This window comes from Bos indicus, chromosome 2 (genome assembly GCF_029378745.1).
Source record: "Bos indicus isolate NIAB-ARS_2022 breed Sahiwal x Tharparkar chromosome 2, NIAB-ARS_B.indTharparkar_mat_pri_1.0, whole genome shotgun sequence".
Lineage (NCBI taxonomy): Eukaryota > Metazoa > Chordata > Mammalia > Artiodactyla > Bovidae > Bos > Bos indicus.
In genome coordinates, this window is record NC_091761.1 from 18,773,164 (window position 1) to 18,790,418 (window position 17,255).

Sequence of the window (17,255 nt, forward strand, 5' to 3'; positions counted from 1 at the left end):
AGAATTTTCCACAGTTTATTGTGATCCATACAGTCAAAGGCTTTGGCATAGTCAATAAAGCAGAAATAGATGTTTTTCTGGAACTCTCTTGTTCTTTCGATGATCCAGCGGATGTTGGCAATTTGATCTCTGGTTCCTCTGCCTTTTCTAAAACCAGCTTGAACATCTGAAGTTCCTGGTTCACGTACTGCTGAAGCCTGGCTTGGAGAATTTTGAGCATTACTTTACTAGCATGTGAGATGAGTGCAATTGTGTGGTAGTTTGAGCATTCTTTGGCATTGCCTTTCTTTGGGATTGGAATGAAAACTGACCTTTTCCAGTCCTGTGGCCACTGCTGAGTTTTCCAAATTTGCTGGCATATTGAGTACAGCACTTTCACAGCATCATCTTTCAGGATTTTAAATAGCTCAACTGGAATTCCATCACCTCCACTAGCTTTGTTTGTAGTGATGCTTTCTAAGGCCCACTTGACTTCAAATTCCAGGATGTCTGGCTCTAGGTCAGTGATCACACCATCATGATTATCTTGGTTGTGAAGATCTTTTTTGTACAGTTCTGTGTATTCTTGCCACTTCTTAATATCTTCTGCTTCTGTTAGGTCCATACCATTTCTGTCCTTTATCGAGCCGATCTTTGCATGAAATGTTCCCTTGGTATCTCTGATTTTCTTGAAGAGGTCTCTGGTCTTTCCTATTCTGTTGTTTTCCTCTATTTCTTTGCATTGATCACTGAGGAAGGCTTTCTTATCTCTTCTTGCTATTCTTTGGAACTCTGCATTCAGATGCTTATCTCTTTCATTTTCTCCTTTTCTTTTCACTTCTCTTTTTTTCACAGCTATTTGTAAGGCCTTCCCAGACAGCCATTTTGCTTTTTTGAATTTTTTTTTCCATGGGGATGGTCTTGATCCCTGTCTCCTGTACAACGTCATGAACCTCAGTCCATAGTTCATCAGGCACTCTATCTATCAGATCTAGGCCCTTAAATCTATTTCTCACTTCCACTGTATAATCATAAGGGATTTGATTGTTGACCATAGGTGATATAAAATAAAACCTAGAGAGAAGGAGAAAAGCATGTTCCATGTTAATAGACATTCATATCCATAACATACATGTTTTCTGCATTTATCTGTCAGCATTACAATGCCCTTCTAATCCTGAGTAATATAAGGCTAGACTGTAGGGAGGGATAGCAGGGACCCTGAGAGACAGGGAGAAAGAATAACAACCTTCATCCTAAATGTGAAAGACCTCCCACCTCACAGTAAATGGGAGTGAGGCCTGGTGGGGCAGGTCCACAACAGGCCTGTGCAGAAGGGAACAGTGGCTCTGTGTGGTGTGACATGACCTGTGTCATCTCCAGTACTCTGTCACCTGAATGATATGGCCCCACACAAGGAGAAGGTGTTTCCTTGTTGATGGCATGGATAATAGACTGGTTAGGTTCATAATAGTTGAAGATAGGATATCCATTATCTCATTTGTACTTCACAACATGGAAATTTCCCTCTCATTTCCACTCACCATCACCACCCCACCCCCTAACACACATACACCATAAGGTGAAGTTTACCTTCTACAGTGAGACTTAGATCTGGTGCCAGAACCAAAACTTGGATCTTCTACTCCAGTTCTTAATAACTTTTCACCATATCATAGGGATATGTTAGCTAACATTAACAGATGCCACTACTAAGAAGATATTCCTGTCAGAAGGGGAATACGGTTGAAAAGATGGTGATTTCCAGAAGGTTCTATTAAATCCTTCAAGTGCCTGGGACTACTCAATGCTTCTAGCAAGCGGAAAAGGGTGTACTCCTCCTGGAGCCCAGGGCCCTGTTGAATAGGAGAGTGTGTCCCTGGGGTCCGAGAGAAGGCCTTAGGCAAAGCTGACCTTGTGACTCTCTCCCTGGAGGAGTTCTTTGATGAGGTCAGAGACATCTGTAGGGACTCTCAAGCGTATATTAAGGATGTTGCCAGTGTCAGAGCTGACTTGAGTTTGCAGTGATGTAGAACTGGGTGACATACCCTCTGTTCTGATCTGCATGAGACATAGAGCTCTGTGAGACAGAGCTTGAACTCAATTCATATTCATAATCATAGTTCAGATTTATACAGTCCTGATAAACTTGGTGGTACTGAGAAAAAGCCACGTTGCACAAGAGAATGAAGGTCTCCTGTTTGGAGTTTAAATATTTTTTGACCTAGGAGTAGTAAAAAGATGGTAGTATGAGAAGGGCTGAAATGATAAAAGTCATTTGGTGGAAATGGAGAAGTATTAGGTGGACCTTTTCCATTTCAAAAATTGTCAGCTAGTGATAAGTTGTTGAATGATTTACATCTATGAGTATCCAGGTAAGAGCTGGTAGCAATGTTTCTAATATTAGGGAAAACATTTTGAGGAAAATTTTCAAATAAACACATTAATTAAAATTCTGTATTGTCATAGGATTTATTACTGAATGAATGTATGTCGCCTTTGAGAGGCTTAAGTCCTTCTTAGGATCAGTTTACATGAAGGAACTTCTGGGCACTGTGTTAATTTGGTACTGTGCCAACTTAGCTAAGTTGGAACTGTTTTCCAGAACTTTATTCCCTGTATGATTGCTGGTTAGGACTGGTCACATGAGAAGTCTGCCTGAGATTTGAAGAGCAGCAGTTAGATGGAAGCCTTCACACTTGAATAGTCAGTGCAGGGTCGCAGGTGCAACTCAGCAGCCTTTGGGTGGTGGGGCAGCAGCCGGGCACTGAGCTCCCCCAGCTCCTACCATAACCCTTTCAGCTTTTCTGAGTCCCGGGCCAGGGGCCAGGGTCCGGGCTGTTTCGAGGGGAAAGACTTAGGTCAGGTCACCCTCATAATCAAGTGTGAAATGGTGAGAAACAAGCAGCACTGGCTCCAGTTTGTCACGGGTGTCTCCTTGCTCGCCATAGTCTGTTCCCAGCTCTTCTTCCCGACTACCTGCCGGGCTGACCTACAGCAGCTTTAGGTCGCTCACCGAGATGCAGAGCCAGTCACCTCCCGTCGTCTTCTTTGGCTCTCTTTTGTGGTCTTTGGAACTTTGATCCTTTAGCAAAGAATAATTACCTTTCCAGTGATCTAATGAGGTCTCCAGTCTTAAAGATTCAGTAGAAGAAGGGTTCACCGTAATAAGAGAACACATCCTTGTTACTGTGAAATCTAAGAGAAAGTATGTATCCTTGCTTTATAGCACCATTAACAGGAACCAGGAGACTTCAGTGACCAGGAAATGTTATGCTGTTTGCATTCCAACACAAAGATATTTGAAAAGTATTGTAGACAGTTGGATGATTACATAAGATGCACATTTATGACTTTTAGTTTTATGATATATCTTGAGGATTTGGAAGAATAAAGTGTTACTTAATTAGAGTGAAAAAGTGAGATCACTTAACTTGGCAATTATTTGTGTGTCTCAGAAGGAACAGAGAGAACTCATCAGACAGTGGAACATTGTTAGTTCCTGCATTCTTAAAATTTTTTACACTAGAGAGTGAAGTACTTCCTAGATGTAAACTTCTAGTCAGGGGTTCTTATGGGAAACAACATACCATTTATTACTTAAGAAAAGTAATTTTTTGAATTGAACGCTTGTGTCCTACAAGATGTCGTATATAATAGAGCATGATTTTGAGAATATTTTATTGGCTTATTCTCTCTCATTATCACTTCTAAAATATTAACATGGGTAGGAATTTAGAATCAGAGTTTCTTCTTTGTATTTTTCACTCAGTGATCATTGTCATCAACTTGTGAGTTTGACATCACAATCCCATGCAGTTCTTCATCTTGAATTCCTCATTTCCCACAAAGTTGGGCATCATTTAACACAGGACACTATGGTTGTAGGCCAGCTGAGGATAAGGAGCCACTGTCGGGGTGGGGTGTTTTCTGAAGGAACAAGAGCTGACGACAGGCATGAAGAATACAAAAGGAAGGGTGTGGAAAGGGACAAAATCTATAAAATTCCTCATCTATAAAATGGAGGACTTGGGCCAGATCTCTCATTTTCAAATATATTTTATTTACAGAACCATTTGTTTAGATGCAGTCCTCCAAAGAAAACTCAGTATGTAAAATAATAGTACTCTGACTGAGGAAGGGCTGGATACATCCCTCCTCCCCCATATCTTTTTTCCCTACCTCCAGCTGCTTCTGAATAAAGAATATAAATGCTAGAAAATGTTTGAAAACTATTAGCGCTGACAATCTCATTTTACAGTTGAGAAAACTGAAGTTCAGAGACTTCCAAAATCAAACATTCAGTCAGTGTTCGTCTTCAAAGCTAGACACTTTGCCGCACCCCTGAAATGGAAACGACATTGTGAATCAGCTATACTCCGATAAAAAGTAAAAACTAGGACTAGAACGTGGGTCCTGATTTCCAAATAACTGATTTTTCAATTTTTTATGTGGGATTCTGGCTAAGTCCATATACTTTCAATTACTGTTATCAAACATACTTCCTCGCATTTAATTTTCCTTAAACTACAACAATGATATGGAATCAAAATCTCTGAAATAAAATCTTTATTAATCCTGCCAAGAGCTTTATTTTTGGTTTATTTTCCTTTTTTGGAATAGAATGTGAAAATCTTAACTATATAAATGCTGTTTGATAGGGAAAATAAGGGGCTTCCCAGGTGGCTTAAGTGGTAAAGAATCCGTCTGCCAATGCAGGAGCTGCAGGAGATGTGGTTTTGATTTCTGGATCAGGAAGATCCCGTGGAGGAGGAAATGGCAACCTACTCCAATATCTTGCCTGGAAAACTCTATGGACCAAGGAGCCTGGTGGGCTACAGTCCATGGGGTTGCAAAGATTCAGACACAACTGAGTAAGCACGCAATGAAAATAAGGGTGATGATCTTAAACCATTCTGTGTCCACAATAAAAATGTAGTCTGCTACAGTGGAAGGCTATTAATAAATGAGCTCACTTAATAAATATTTTTTGTGCATCTTGGCAGCCGATCTCCAAACATGGCTGTCAATAAACTGGCTTGTAGGTGTTCATGCCTTTGTGTAGCTCCTTCAAATGTTGAATCTGGGCTGAACTTGATTCATTTTAATGAACAGAACGTGGTAGAAGTGATGCTATTCCAGTTCTGGTCTTAAGTCTTAAGAAGCCTGGCAGCTTCCACTTTTGTATTTTTGGAAGATCTGAGCCACCATGGGGTTGCACAGAGTCAGACACGACTGAAGCGACGTAGCGGCAGCAGCAGCAAGCCCCCATGTAAGAAGTTTGGCCATCCTGCTGGAAAGACCACATGGAGAAACCTTATGATGAATGAGAGGGCCTGGAACTGTAGAGAAAGAGAGAGAAGGAGAGGGATTGATTGATTGAACTGGGGGAATAAGAGAGAAAAATCAACAGACTCAGCTGTTCCAGAGTCCCACTGAGCCCAGACTTCAGATGTCTCTGTGAAGGGGCCACACAGAGTGAGCCATCTAGTCCAGCCAAGCCCCCAGATGACTGCTGCCAAGACTGTTTTATGTTTACTGTTTTTATGTTTAACACAGTTCTTTTTAACACTGTCCTTTAAAACACAGTCCTTTTTCTTTTATTTTCTAATTGAAGAATAATTGCTTTACAGAATTTTGTTGTTTTATGTTGCACCTCAACATGAATCAGCCATAGGTATACATATATCCCCTCCCTTTTGAACCTCCCTCCCATCTCCCTCCCCATCCCACCCCTCTAGGTTGATACAGAGCCCCTGTTTGAGTTTCCTGAGCCATGCAGCAAATTCCCCTTGGCTATCTGTTTTACATATGGTAATATAAATTTCCATGTTACTCTTTCCAAACATCTCACCTGTCCATAAGTCTATTCTCTATGTCGGTTTCTCCAGTGCTGCCCTGTAAATAATAAAACACAGTCCTTATTTAAAATACAACCATCTCCAAACATCTCTTTGATTTTTGTTCTTTTTGTTGATTGTACTTTGTACTTATCAGGGCTTTCATGGAGTCTTATTCTTTTTCTGAGTCCTTTCTTTGCCTCAAGACTATCTTATTTGACCTGTGTAGCAGAGTATTTTCAAATTTCACTTGAAATTGAGGTGAGAAACAGTTGTAGCTCTCAGGATCGCAACTGTAGGATTTCTGAGTCCTCTATTTTCCCTTGCATCCTGCTTGTAGATAGGCCTGTTCTTGAGCTCGCCTCTTTTGTAGAATCTTGTTAAATACAGCTGCTGCTGCTGCTGCTGCTGCTGCTGCTAAGTTGCTTCAGTCATGTCCGACTCTATGCGACTCCATAGATGGCAGCCCGCCGGGCTCCCCATCCCTGGGATTCTCCAGGCAAGAACACTGGAGTGGGTTGCCATTTCCTTCTCCAATGCATGAAAGTGAAAAGTGAAAGTGAAGGTGCTCAGTTGTGTCTGACTCTTCGAGACCCCATGGACTGCAGCCTACCAGGCCCCTCCGTCCATGGAATTTTCCCAGGCAAGAGTACTGGAGTGGGGTGCCATTGCCTTCTCTGTAAATACAGCTAGGAGTGACCAAAGTACACTATTACCATTTTGTTTTACATTCTCTTCACCCAAAGCCATAAATTTATTAGGTTTATTACCTGTTGTTTACATTATTGCAGGTGAAAATTTCACCAAATTATTGATACTTGCATAACAGAAGTCACCATTTTTCTAGCTCTAAATAATAGTTTCCATGCCACCTGATATCTGGTGCAGAAGGTAGAGCCACAGAGCAGCACCCTACTTCTAGGTACCAATTTCTGTATTAGTCAACTTTGCTCCAGTAACAAAATCTTAGGGGCTTGCAACAATAAAACATTTATTTTCTCTACATCTTTGCTAATACTTTTTGTTTCTTGTCTTTTGATAATAGTCATTTTATCATATATGAGGTAATAGTCTCATTATGGTTTTGATTTGCAGTGCCCTTATGATTAGTGGTGATGAGCACATTTTCATGTATCTGTTGGCCATCTCTATGTCTTCTTGGGAAAATGTCTATTCAGTTCCTTTGCCTCTTTTTAAATTGGGTGGTTCCCCGCCCCCACCCCTGTTGAGTTGCATGAGTTCATCATATATTGTGGATATTAACCCCTTCTCAGGTAGATGATTTGGAGATTTTTCTTATATTCTGTGCACTGCCTTTCATTTTGTTGATGATCTCCTTGGCTGGCAACTTTGCTGCATTCTTATTTCTGGTTTCTGTACTTGTTTGCATTTGCTTGCTCCCATTTCAGGCTTGCTCAGTTCTGCATTCTGGCTTGTGAAACCATCAGCTTTGCTCTGTCTTGGCTCTCCTACTACTTCTCCAATTCTGATATGTGAGAGGAAAAAAAAAAAACAACGCCTTTGAAAATTCCAATTTTAGATTAACTCTATACTCATTATCAAATTATTGAGCAACTTTACTTGAAGCATGAAAAATTTGTTAACTTTGGTAGCTAGGACTAGACGATTCTATTCCACTATTATATCTGAGAACATTAGTGAACCACTCAAGAAGATAATTTATCATTAAAAGTTAAATTCTGATTTGGAAGAGACAATCACTTCTCTTATAATTCTGGATAGAATAAACATGGTCTTTCTTCTTAGAATATTAATTTTGCTTAAAGATAAAAGCCTTTTTTGAAGTTTTGTTCTTTTGAAAGGTTTTATTTTTTCTGATTTGGAAGGATATCTTTGATACACTGTTGAGTAAAGAAAGCAAACTTCTGATTAATGTCATAGAATTGTTCAATTTTATATACAATTTTTTTTTTCTGTGCACATACATAAGTATGTATATGTAAAGGTATCTATACAGCTACTTGATACATGCTATATGATAAATGTGTTTCTAGGGAACAGGGATGGAAGGCTTTTACTTTTCTTTTATATAATTTTGTTATATTTAAGTTTTTACAAGTATATATTTTTCTAATAAAAAAGAACAAAAGGCACTAAAATTCTGTTACATATATAAAAGTGAAATCTATAAATTCTTTTCGTGTTCAGCAAATTTAAGTTTATAAAAATTTAGAAAGAAGAACATTTCCATGCATATGAGTTATTGGGAAGCTTACTGTGTGTGTTTTGGGAACTGGTGTTAGCCATACCGCCTCTCAGAAGGCATGGTGGCTACTGTGGCAGAGAGTAGTAATGCAGCTACTTCCTGAGAGGGCTGATTGTGCTGATCTGCAAGACTCCCCTGAACATGTGGGAAATCAGCACAGCCAGTTCTTTTGAAAAGCAAGTGTGTCATCTTTCTAAGCAGTATTTTTTGTTTGTTGTTTTTTGGCTCCTTGAATTGGTTCAATTTCCTGCCACAATTGTGCTCCTTCACATGTTTAGTTCTGTTAAATTCTCTCTCTCTCTCTACAGTGATTTTTTTTTTTCAATTACTCCCAACTAGCAGAAATTATGGTTTTAAAAATAATTATTAACGTCAGCATTTATGTTCTTTAAAAATAGTGTGTTCAAAAATTATATTTTTTAAGGAGTATGGATTGGTGGTTCAAATAATGATAACAACAACAATAGTAGAATAGCTAACATTTACTGAGAGCCTACTAAGTGTCAAATACTGTTCTAGGTGCTGTACATGTATGAACTCATTTCATCCTCTAGACAATTCTGTTAGGGAAATGATTCACATTTTATAGATATGGAACCTGGGGCATAGAGAAATAAATTGCCCTGTCATAGCTTGAAACTAAGGAAAATATGCAAAATAGAAATTCTGACCAAGCTAAAATCATAAAGGGCACTGACAGAGATGGTCTTATGCTCCCCACAGTGGCCTTCACTGGGACCATGAAGGTGACAGGTAGCACCACTCCCACTTCACCAGGGAATCTGTTCAACGAGAAGAACCAGCCTACCAAGCACAGAGTTAAGACACGAGTTTGCAATTTCAGAAAAAAAGGACCAGGTTAGAAGCAATACAATGCAATTACTATCACACGCAAACAAACTAACAGAAACAGATGTAAATTCCCTCCAAGGTCATTGTCAGAGTGTCCTTGGAGGGTCATTTAATAGGGAAAATTGGAGAAGCCCATTGGAGAAGCCAATGAGCAGATGGATGAAAGAGTGCAAAAAAAAAGCAGCCAGGGTGAAAATGACACATTTTACTTTGCTCCAAAGAGTATTTGGATGAAAGACTGAAATTAACCTCATTCTTTATTTTATTATTATATTGTGGCATGAATTTAGTAATTTGGCCAATTTTTTGTTTTTTCTTTAATATATCTATTATGTTGATATCTGGTAAGACATTTAAATTGGCTTATTTCTTGGTGGTAAAATAACTGGTAAAGAAATTTCCTACACATACAAGAGTTTCTTTAAGATGCAGGTTTTATGCTGGAAAAAAAATATACACAAGTGAGAAAATCTTTCAGAGACTAAATTTTAGGGGAAATATCCAGCATCAGGTTCTATCTTGGATTAACTGTTTCCATGATGGCAAAAGACTGGGCTTCCCAGGTGGGGCTAGTGGTAAAGAACCTGCCTGCAAATGCAGGAGATATGGGTTTGATCTCTGGATGGGGAAGATCCCCTGGAGGAAGGCATGGCAACCCACTCCAGTAGTCTTGCCTGGAGAATCCCATGGACAGAGGAGCCCAAGCAGGGTTGCAAAGAGTTGGACAGAACTGGAGACTTAGCATGCATGCACACACCAGGCTACACTCATTAGCTGTTCTTAAAGCATATAACAGTGATGTAATTCATTTCTGGAATTATAACTAATTATGTTAGCTGCTATCTCACATTATATTAAGAGGATTAATTTGGCAGGAGATTCATAGTTTCTCAAAGTTCAAATTGTCTTTAATCTTCATGTATTTATTTTGGGGAAGGTAAATTCTAACATTAAAACATTTATGTTTATGGATAATATATGGTATATTTTCAAAAAAGTTTATTTGAAACTTATAGCTTGGCCTTGCCCTCATTTATCATAATCACTTGAAAAATAAAAAATAATTAAGAATTGACATGTTTGCTTTTTTGTGTTAGTTGCTGTTAAAGGTACTCTGGGGAGTAATATTTCATCTTTGAATCAAACCATAAATAACAGTATGAGACAAATGGAGACTGTCTTTTAAATGATAAGGCATCCTTATTCTGTTCTTATAGTGTTCTTCCTGTAAGACATGTAAAGCAATAACTGGAATGATTGATTGCTTTTGATTTAGTGAATGAAGGCATGGCAATTAAGAAAAAAGGCATCAGGGGAATTCCCTGGCCATCCAGTGGTTAGGAGTCCATGCTTCTGCAGGGAGCATGGGTTCTGTCCCTGGTCAGGAACAAAGATCCAAAAAGCTGCCCTGAGAGGTCAAAAAAAAAAAAAGAGAGAGAGAGAGGAAAGTCATCATTATTTAATATTTATTTCTATCCTTCTTATGTTAATTCCCTATTATTGTTAATTCCCATCTATTGTTGAATTTTCCTTCAATTTTTACCTCCTTTGTTCTGGTATTGGTAGGCCTATACTTTCAATATTAATACTAATTATGAATTATTATTAAATATAAACCATACCATATGACACTTAAGAATACTTCTGATCTCTATTATAGATCTCTTTGTCTCTCCTGCTCCATCAGTAGTATCTAGTATTGTCAATTGTGCTTCCCTGGCGGCTCAGCTGGTAAAGAATCTGCCTGCAATGCAGGAGACCTGGGTTCGATCCCTGAGTTAGGAAGATCTTCTGGAGAAGGGAATGGCTACCCACTCCAGTATTCTGGGTCACAAAGAGGCAGACATGACTGAGTGACTTTCAGTATGTAAATATCTTATCTCCCTAGCTAGATTATAGGTAATGTTCTTTGAAGAAAGGGATGATCCTTTGACTGTTTTATATTCTCAGTGTTTAACTAAACATTTGATTGCTTAAGATATTTTTAGCAAAATTACCTTTGTAAAGATTCAAGGAATTTTAAGAATATTGAATTTGTCCATTTTCTGCTGTCTGAATCTCCAAATGCAGAGGAAATACTTTGAGACAGTCAAAAGCCAGTCAATTTATTTTATCAACAAATCATTCTTCAGCAAGATATTTTGATTATTTCTTATTTTTATTCTGAGATAAAATACTCAATTGATATTAAGGAGATGAGGAGAAAACAGAATATATAAAATATTTATGGCATGATATGGAATATTTTTCTGTTATTTTCTGCGTATTTTTCTGTTATTCTCACGGGTCATTATTGTTCACCTAGGTATCTTTTAAGTTTTTAAAAATTTATCTTCTAGGTACTTATTACTCTTTAATACCATTATGAATGCAGGTGGACTTTTTGCTTAGAGTGTTTTCAGTTTCTAAATTGACAAAAAAAGAGAAGTGAAAGAATAATAAAATGTGCTTTGATGTAAAACCTTTTAAAATGGAGAATTAAATGCATCACGTTGGGTTAAATAGAGACCAACTATTGAATGATTTATAGCAGATAGATGACCAGAATGTACGAAAGCAGGAGGACAGGCCACACAGGAAGATGGAACACTGCTTCTCACTGTGGAGACAGGTAAAACCTCATTTAGGATGTGACATTTCAAATATAGGTCTTCACAGAACAGAGAAGTTAAAGGGCAAGACAGGGGAGAAGGACTTTTCGGGAAGAAGACAAGAAGACAGAAGGCATCTGCTTGGAGACTACGTGGTAGGGAGTAGTAGAAGATGAAACATAGAGATACAGTGATGGAAGGTCTTATATTTATCTCCCAGGGCTGTCACAATAAATTACCCCAAACTTGGTGGCTTAAAACTATAGAAACTATTCTCTGACAGTGCTGAAAGCCAGAACTCCAAAATCAAGGTGTGGGAAAGTGTTGGTTTATATTTTTGGAGGCTCTGAGGGAGAATCCACCCCTCACCTCTCTCCTAGCTTGTGGTGGCTGTCAGCAATCCTTGATGTTCCTTGGCCTAGAGAAGTATCATTCCAATCTCTACTCTGTCTTCACAACATCTTCTCTCTAATATCTCTATCTTTTCTTCTCTATAAGTAAAAGTGTCATTGGATTTAGGCCTAAGTCCAGGATGCTATTATCTTGAGATCCTTAATTATATCTGCAAAGACCCTCTTTCCAAATAAGGTCACATTCACAGGTTCTGAGATGACATATCTTTTGGAAGGTTGTCATTCAATCCCCTACATAGCTTTGACAAGGACTTAGCTTTGACAAGGACTTAAGTCTATATATCCTTCCCAGGTGGTACTAGTGGTAAAGAACATGTCTGCCAGTGCAGGAGATGTACAAGATGTGGGTTTGATACCTGGGTTGGAAAGATCCCCTGGAGGAGGGTATGGCAACCCACTCCAGTATTCTTGCCAGGAGAATCTCGTGGACAGAGGAGCATGGCAGGCTACAGCCCATGGGGTCTCAAAGAGTCAGACATTACTGAAGTGACCAGCATATATGAATGCAGAAGTCTATAAATAAAAGAGTTTATAATCAAGGCTGTGCCATTATACTTGTTATAAGACAGTACTGTTCAGCAGAGAATTAGGCAGTTAATGAAGGCTTGAATTAAGGCAAGTAGGTTAGGAGAAGAGAATCTGGTTTCAAAGAGAAATTTCTCAAGTAAAATATATGGAATTGAGTGATTTAAGGTGGGGAGGAGTGAAAGTGATGTTGGGAATGATAAATTTGAAGTGCCTGTAAGACATTTAGGAGCAAATGTCTTGTAGCAATTGGCAATGTGGGTAGGAGATTCTGGGGAGAGCTGGTGTGGTTGACTGGTGGCTCCCAGTGCACTGTCCCAATAAAGATTCACATTCTTGTCCCTCCTCTGCAGTTAGCTTGGCTATATGGTTGGCTTTGGCCAATGGGACATTAATACTTAATAAGTAGTAATACAAAACTTAATACAAATGTAATACTTAATACAAAACTTAATAAGCTCTTGCACACTGGGCTTACCCTCTGGAAATACTCTTCCTTGGAACCCAGTGGCTACACAGTAAGGGAGGACAAGCTGTCCTTGAGAGACAAGCCATGGAAGGAAGCTCTTGGAGGAAAACTGAGTAGCCCCAGCACTGAGGTCTTGGATGTGCATAAGAGGCCTTTTCCTGTGAAGCCCAGCTGCCAGCTAAATGCAGCCACAGGATTGACTCCTGCTGATTCCAAGTGGAACAGAAGAACCACTGGTTAACCCACACAACTGTGATAAGTAAACAAACAAACAAATCCTTCGTATTAAGCAACTGAGTTTTGAGGTGGTTTGTTGTACATGTGTTATGGACTAAATGTTTGTGTCCCTGCAAAATTCATCACCTCCAATGTGATGGCACTTAGAAGAGAGGCCTTTGGGAGGTAATTAAGGTTAAGTGAGGTCTTAGGAGTGAGGCCCTGGTTTGAAGTGATTAGTGCCTTAATCAGAAGGGACAGCAGAGAGCATGCTCTCTCTGCCATGTGAGGACACAGAGAGAAGGTGGCCATTCGCAAGCCAAGAAGTAAGCTCTCACTAAAATACAACCATGCTAGTATCCTGTTCTCAGACGTTCAGCCTCCAGAACTGTGAGAAAGTAAATTTCTGTTGCTTAAGACAGTCCATGATATTTTGTTATGAGAGCCCAGCTAAGTAAGATAGCATCCGCTGATAGAAAACGGAATCATCTTGTAACATGACATATGGACTGGGGACTGTGAAAACAAGAGGTGGTAACTACAGTTGTGGGAATGGACCTTAAATGAATAATTGCAGCCATTAAGGAAGGCCACAGGAAGTGTAAAAACTAGTGAAATAAACTGAGAAATGATGGTTAGTCACTGTTTTGAGAGAATGTAATTCAACTCCATTCGAATAATACAGAATTGGGAAATGGTGCTGTTGAGAGAAAGTTTCATGAACAGAGGACAATCACAAAACTAGTATGAAGGTTAAAATGGGCCATTATATCTGACAGTTGGGAGGCCACTGAATGACACTGGTAAATAAACACAGAATCTTAGCACTGCAGATGGTCTTAGAGCAGCACTCTCCAATAGAACTTTCTTAAGGTACACACAATCCAACATGGTAGCCACTAGCCACATATGGCCATTGGGCATTTGAAATGTGAGTAGTTTCCTAAAGAACGGACTTTATAATTTTATTTAATTTTAATTAATTAACATTTAAATTTAGCTAGCCACATGTGTCTGGTGGACACTATATGGGATAGCATAGTGTTGTTGCTGCTGCTGCTAAGTTGCTTCAGTAGTGTCTGACTCTGTGCAACCCCATAAACCGCAGCCCACCAGGCTCCCCTGTCCCTGGGATTCTCCAGGCAAGAACACTGGAGTGGGTTGCCATTTCCTTCTCCAATGCAGGAAAGTGAAAAGTGAAAGTCAAGTCGCTCAGTCATGTCCGACCCTCAGCGACCCCATGGACTGCAGCCTTCCAGGCTCCTCTGTCCATGGGATTTTCCAGGCAGGAGTACTGGAGTAGGGTGCCATTGCCTTGCACTAAATCTAAGGAAACTGAGGTCCTTGTAGGTTAAATATGAGAGTGATATTTTGTTCAAAGATAAGTTTTGGAGAAATAGCTGAAAATGTTAATAGTGAAGGGAGAGGGAAGAAACAATTGAAATGGAGTACGAAAGAAAATTTAACATTAAAATATTTTAAACAGTAAGTGTACCATTGTAATTTACTGTCTCTGATTATTGCTAAGAGTATAAGAGCTATTGAGGACAACCTGTTAATTTGATTAGTAATACTGTGAATTAGGTCAATTATACTTTGTAAACGCAGCTATATTTGTCCAGTGAAAGTGAAAGTCGCTCAGTCATGTCCAACTCTTTGCAACCCCATGGACTTAGTCTCCAGGCCAGAATGCTGGAGTAGGTAGCCTTCCCTTCTCCAGGGGATCTTCCCAACCCAGGGATTGGACCCAGATCTCCCAAATTGCAGGCAGATTCTTTACCAGCTGAGCCACAAGGGAAACCCAAGAATATTGGAGTGGGTAGCCTATCCCTTCTCCAGTGGATCTTCCCAACCCAGGAATTGAACTGGGGTCTCCTGCATCACAGGTGGATTCTTTACCAACTGAGCTATAAGGGAAGCCATACTTGTCTAGGTGGTGTATAAATAAATCCCAGGTGGTGCTAGTGGTAAAGAACCCATCTGACAATGCAGGAGATATAAAGGACATGGGTTTGATCCTTGTGTAGGGAAGATTCCCTGGAGGAGGAAATAGCAACCCACTCCAATATTCTTGCCTGGGAAATCCTATGGACAGAGGAGCTGGCAGGCTACCTTCCATAGGATCACAAAGAGTTGGACACGATGGACATGCCTAAAGTGATTTGGCACGCTAGTGTGTAAATACATGCTTCAGAATTTACACGCACAACTTCTTCTTCTTCAGTAAAAGAAACAGACTTCATTCCCAGATGCCTAGCTGGACAGTGCTAATCTAATTTACCCTGCCTGGTGGACATAAACCCACACTGTTACTTTATATACTCAGCATTCTCTTGTGAGTTACTGTGGGTTATCAAGTTTCATGGATTAAGGTGAAATCACTACTGGGAGAGAGAGTGACAATTTAAATAGGCACATGTAGAGATTCCACACAAATAGAATAGGGAGAAGGCACTTGCAAAATTTAAAACCAGGTAAGGTTCCTGTAATGGTTAATTTTATGTGACAACTTGAGTGTGCCATTGGGTACCCAGATTAAACATTGTTTCTGGGTGTGCCTAGGAGAGTATTTCTGGTTGAGACTAACATTTGAACTGGTTGACTCAGCAACGTAGCTCTTCCCAATGTGGGTGGGCACTGTCCATTCCACTGAAGGCCTGAATAGAACAAAAGGTGGAGGAAGAATCAATTCACTCTTTTCCTTCTGCCTCACTGCTTGAGCTGGGACATTTAATCTCATCTTCTCCTGCCCTCTGACTAGGATTTACATCATTTTCTCCTCTTGTTCTCAGGCCTTCAAACTCAGACTGAATCACCCTGCTGGCTTTCCTGGATTTCTACTTTGCAGTCAGCGGACTGTGGGACTTCTCAGCCTCCATAACCATGTGAGCCAATTCCCCCTAATACATCAATCTTTACCTCTATCTCTGTCTGTATCAACATCTCTGTCTCTCTTTTCTCTCTCTGTATAGGCTTCCCAGGTGGCTCAGTGGTCCAAGACTCTGCCTGCCAAGCAGGAGACTTAGTTTTTATCCCTGGGTCAGGAAGATACTCTGGAATAGGAAATGGCAACCTACTCCAGTGTTCTTGATTGGAAGATCCCATGGACAGAGGAGTCTGATGGGCTACAGTCCACGGGGTCGAGAAAGAGTTGGACATGACTTAGTGACTAAAACCAAACCGAACGGCATAATCCGGTTGGTTCTGCTTCTCTGGAGAACCCTGAGTGGTACAGCACCTCAGGTTTTGGATTTGGTATAGGCTATGACCACTTATGATGTATAGATTTGGTATAGATTTGATATAGACTATGACCACTTATGAAATTTCCACAAACATCTCTGTGGAAGTTTTCATCTTTTTGGAAGGGGAATAACCTGTCTTCTGTTTGATCCTGTGGACTCCTATTTCCTAAAAGAATATGATGCCAATTTTATTTTTGAAGTGAAGGTTTCATTTTGAAAGTTGGATCAACCTATCTGATGATGTTTAATGGTCACAAAATGAAAGTCTATTTTAGGAGATGGAATGATTAGGAGACAAGTTTAGGCAACAGAAGTTCATTGGCTTCAAGAGGTTGGTATTGAGTTCTGGATGTAGAGGTGGGATGGAACCAAGGGCAGATCAGAGGTTGTACTTGGCTGGTGACTTTGGAGGACTTAGATATCTGCTCTGAATCTCAATTTCCACAGGCATGAAATGAAAGTGGAGTATTAGATGATCTCTAAGGTTTCATCCAGTACTAAAATTTAATGGGTCTGCTTTGGAATAACAAAAGTTACCTTGGAAGTAACCCAGTGCTTTGCATGTTGCTCAATAAATGCTGATTGATGATGACAATGATAAAGTAATGAATACTCAGATCGAGTTATACTTGAAAATGAGTTATTCTTGAAAGGAATAGGAAGGGAAAACCCCTTGATCTACTCCAGTGAGGGCTGCTTGGTCAATATTTCTAGACTGGTGGAAATATAGATAGGGAAGGAGCCTGCAGAGTTTCTCCCTTGAGATGACTGATCTATCTTCAAAAGATATCATATCTTTTCAGGGTGAGTACCATAGAGGGTTTTGTTGACTGCAAATGTGGGTGTAGGGTATATTATAGACAGTTCTGATGGAATTAGCAGGGAGCAGAAGAGGGCA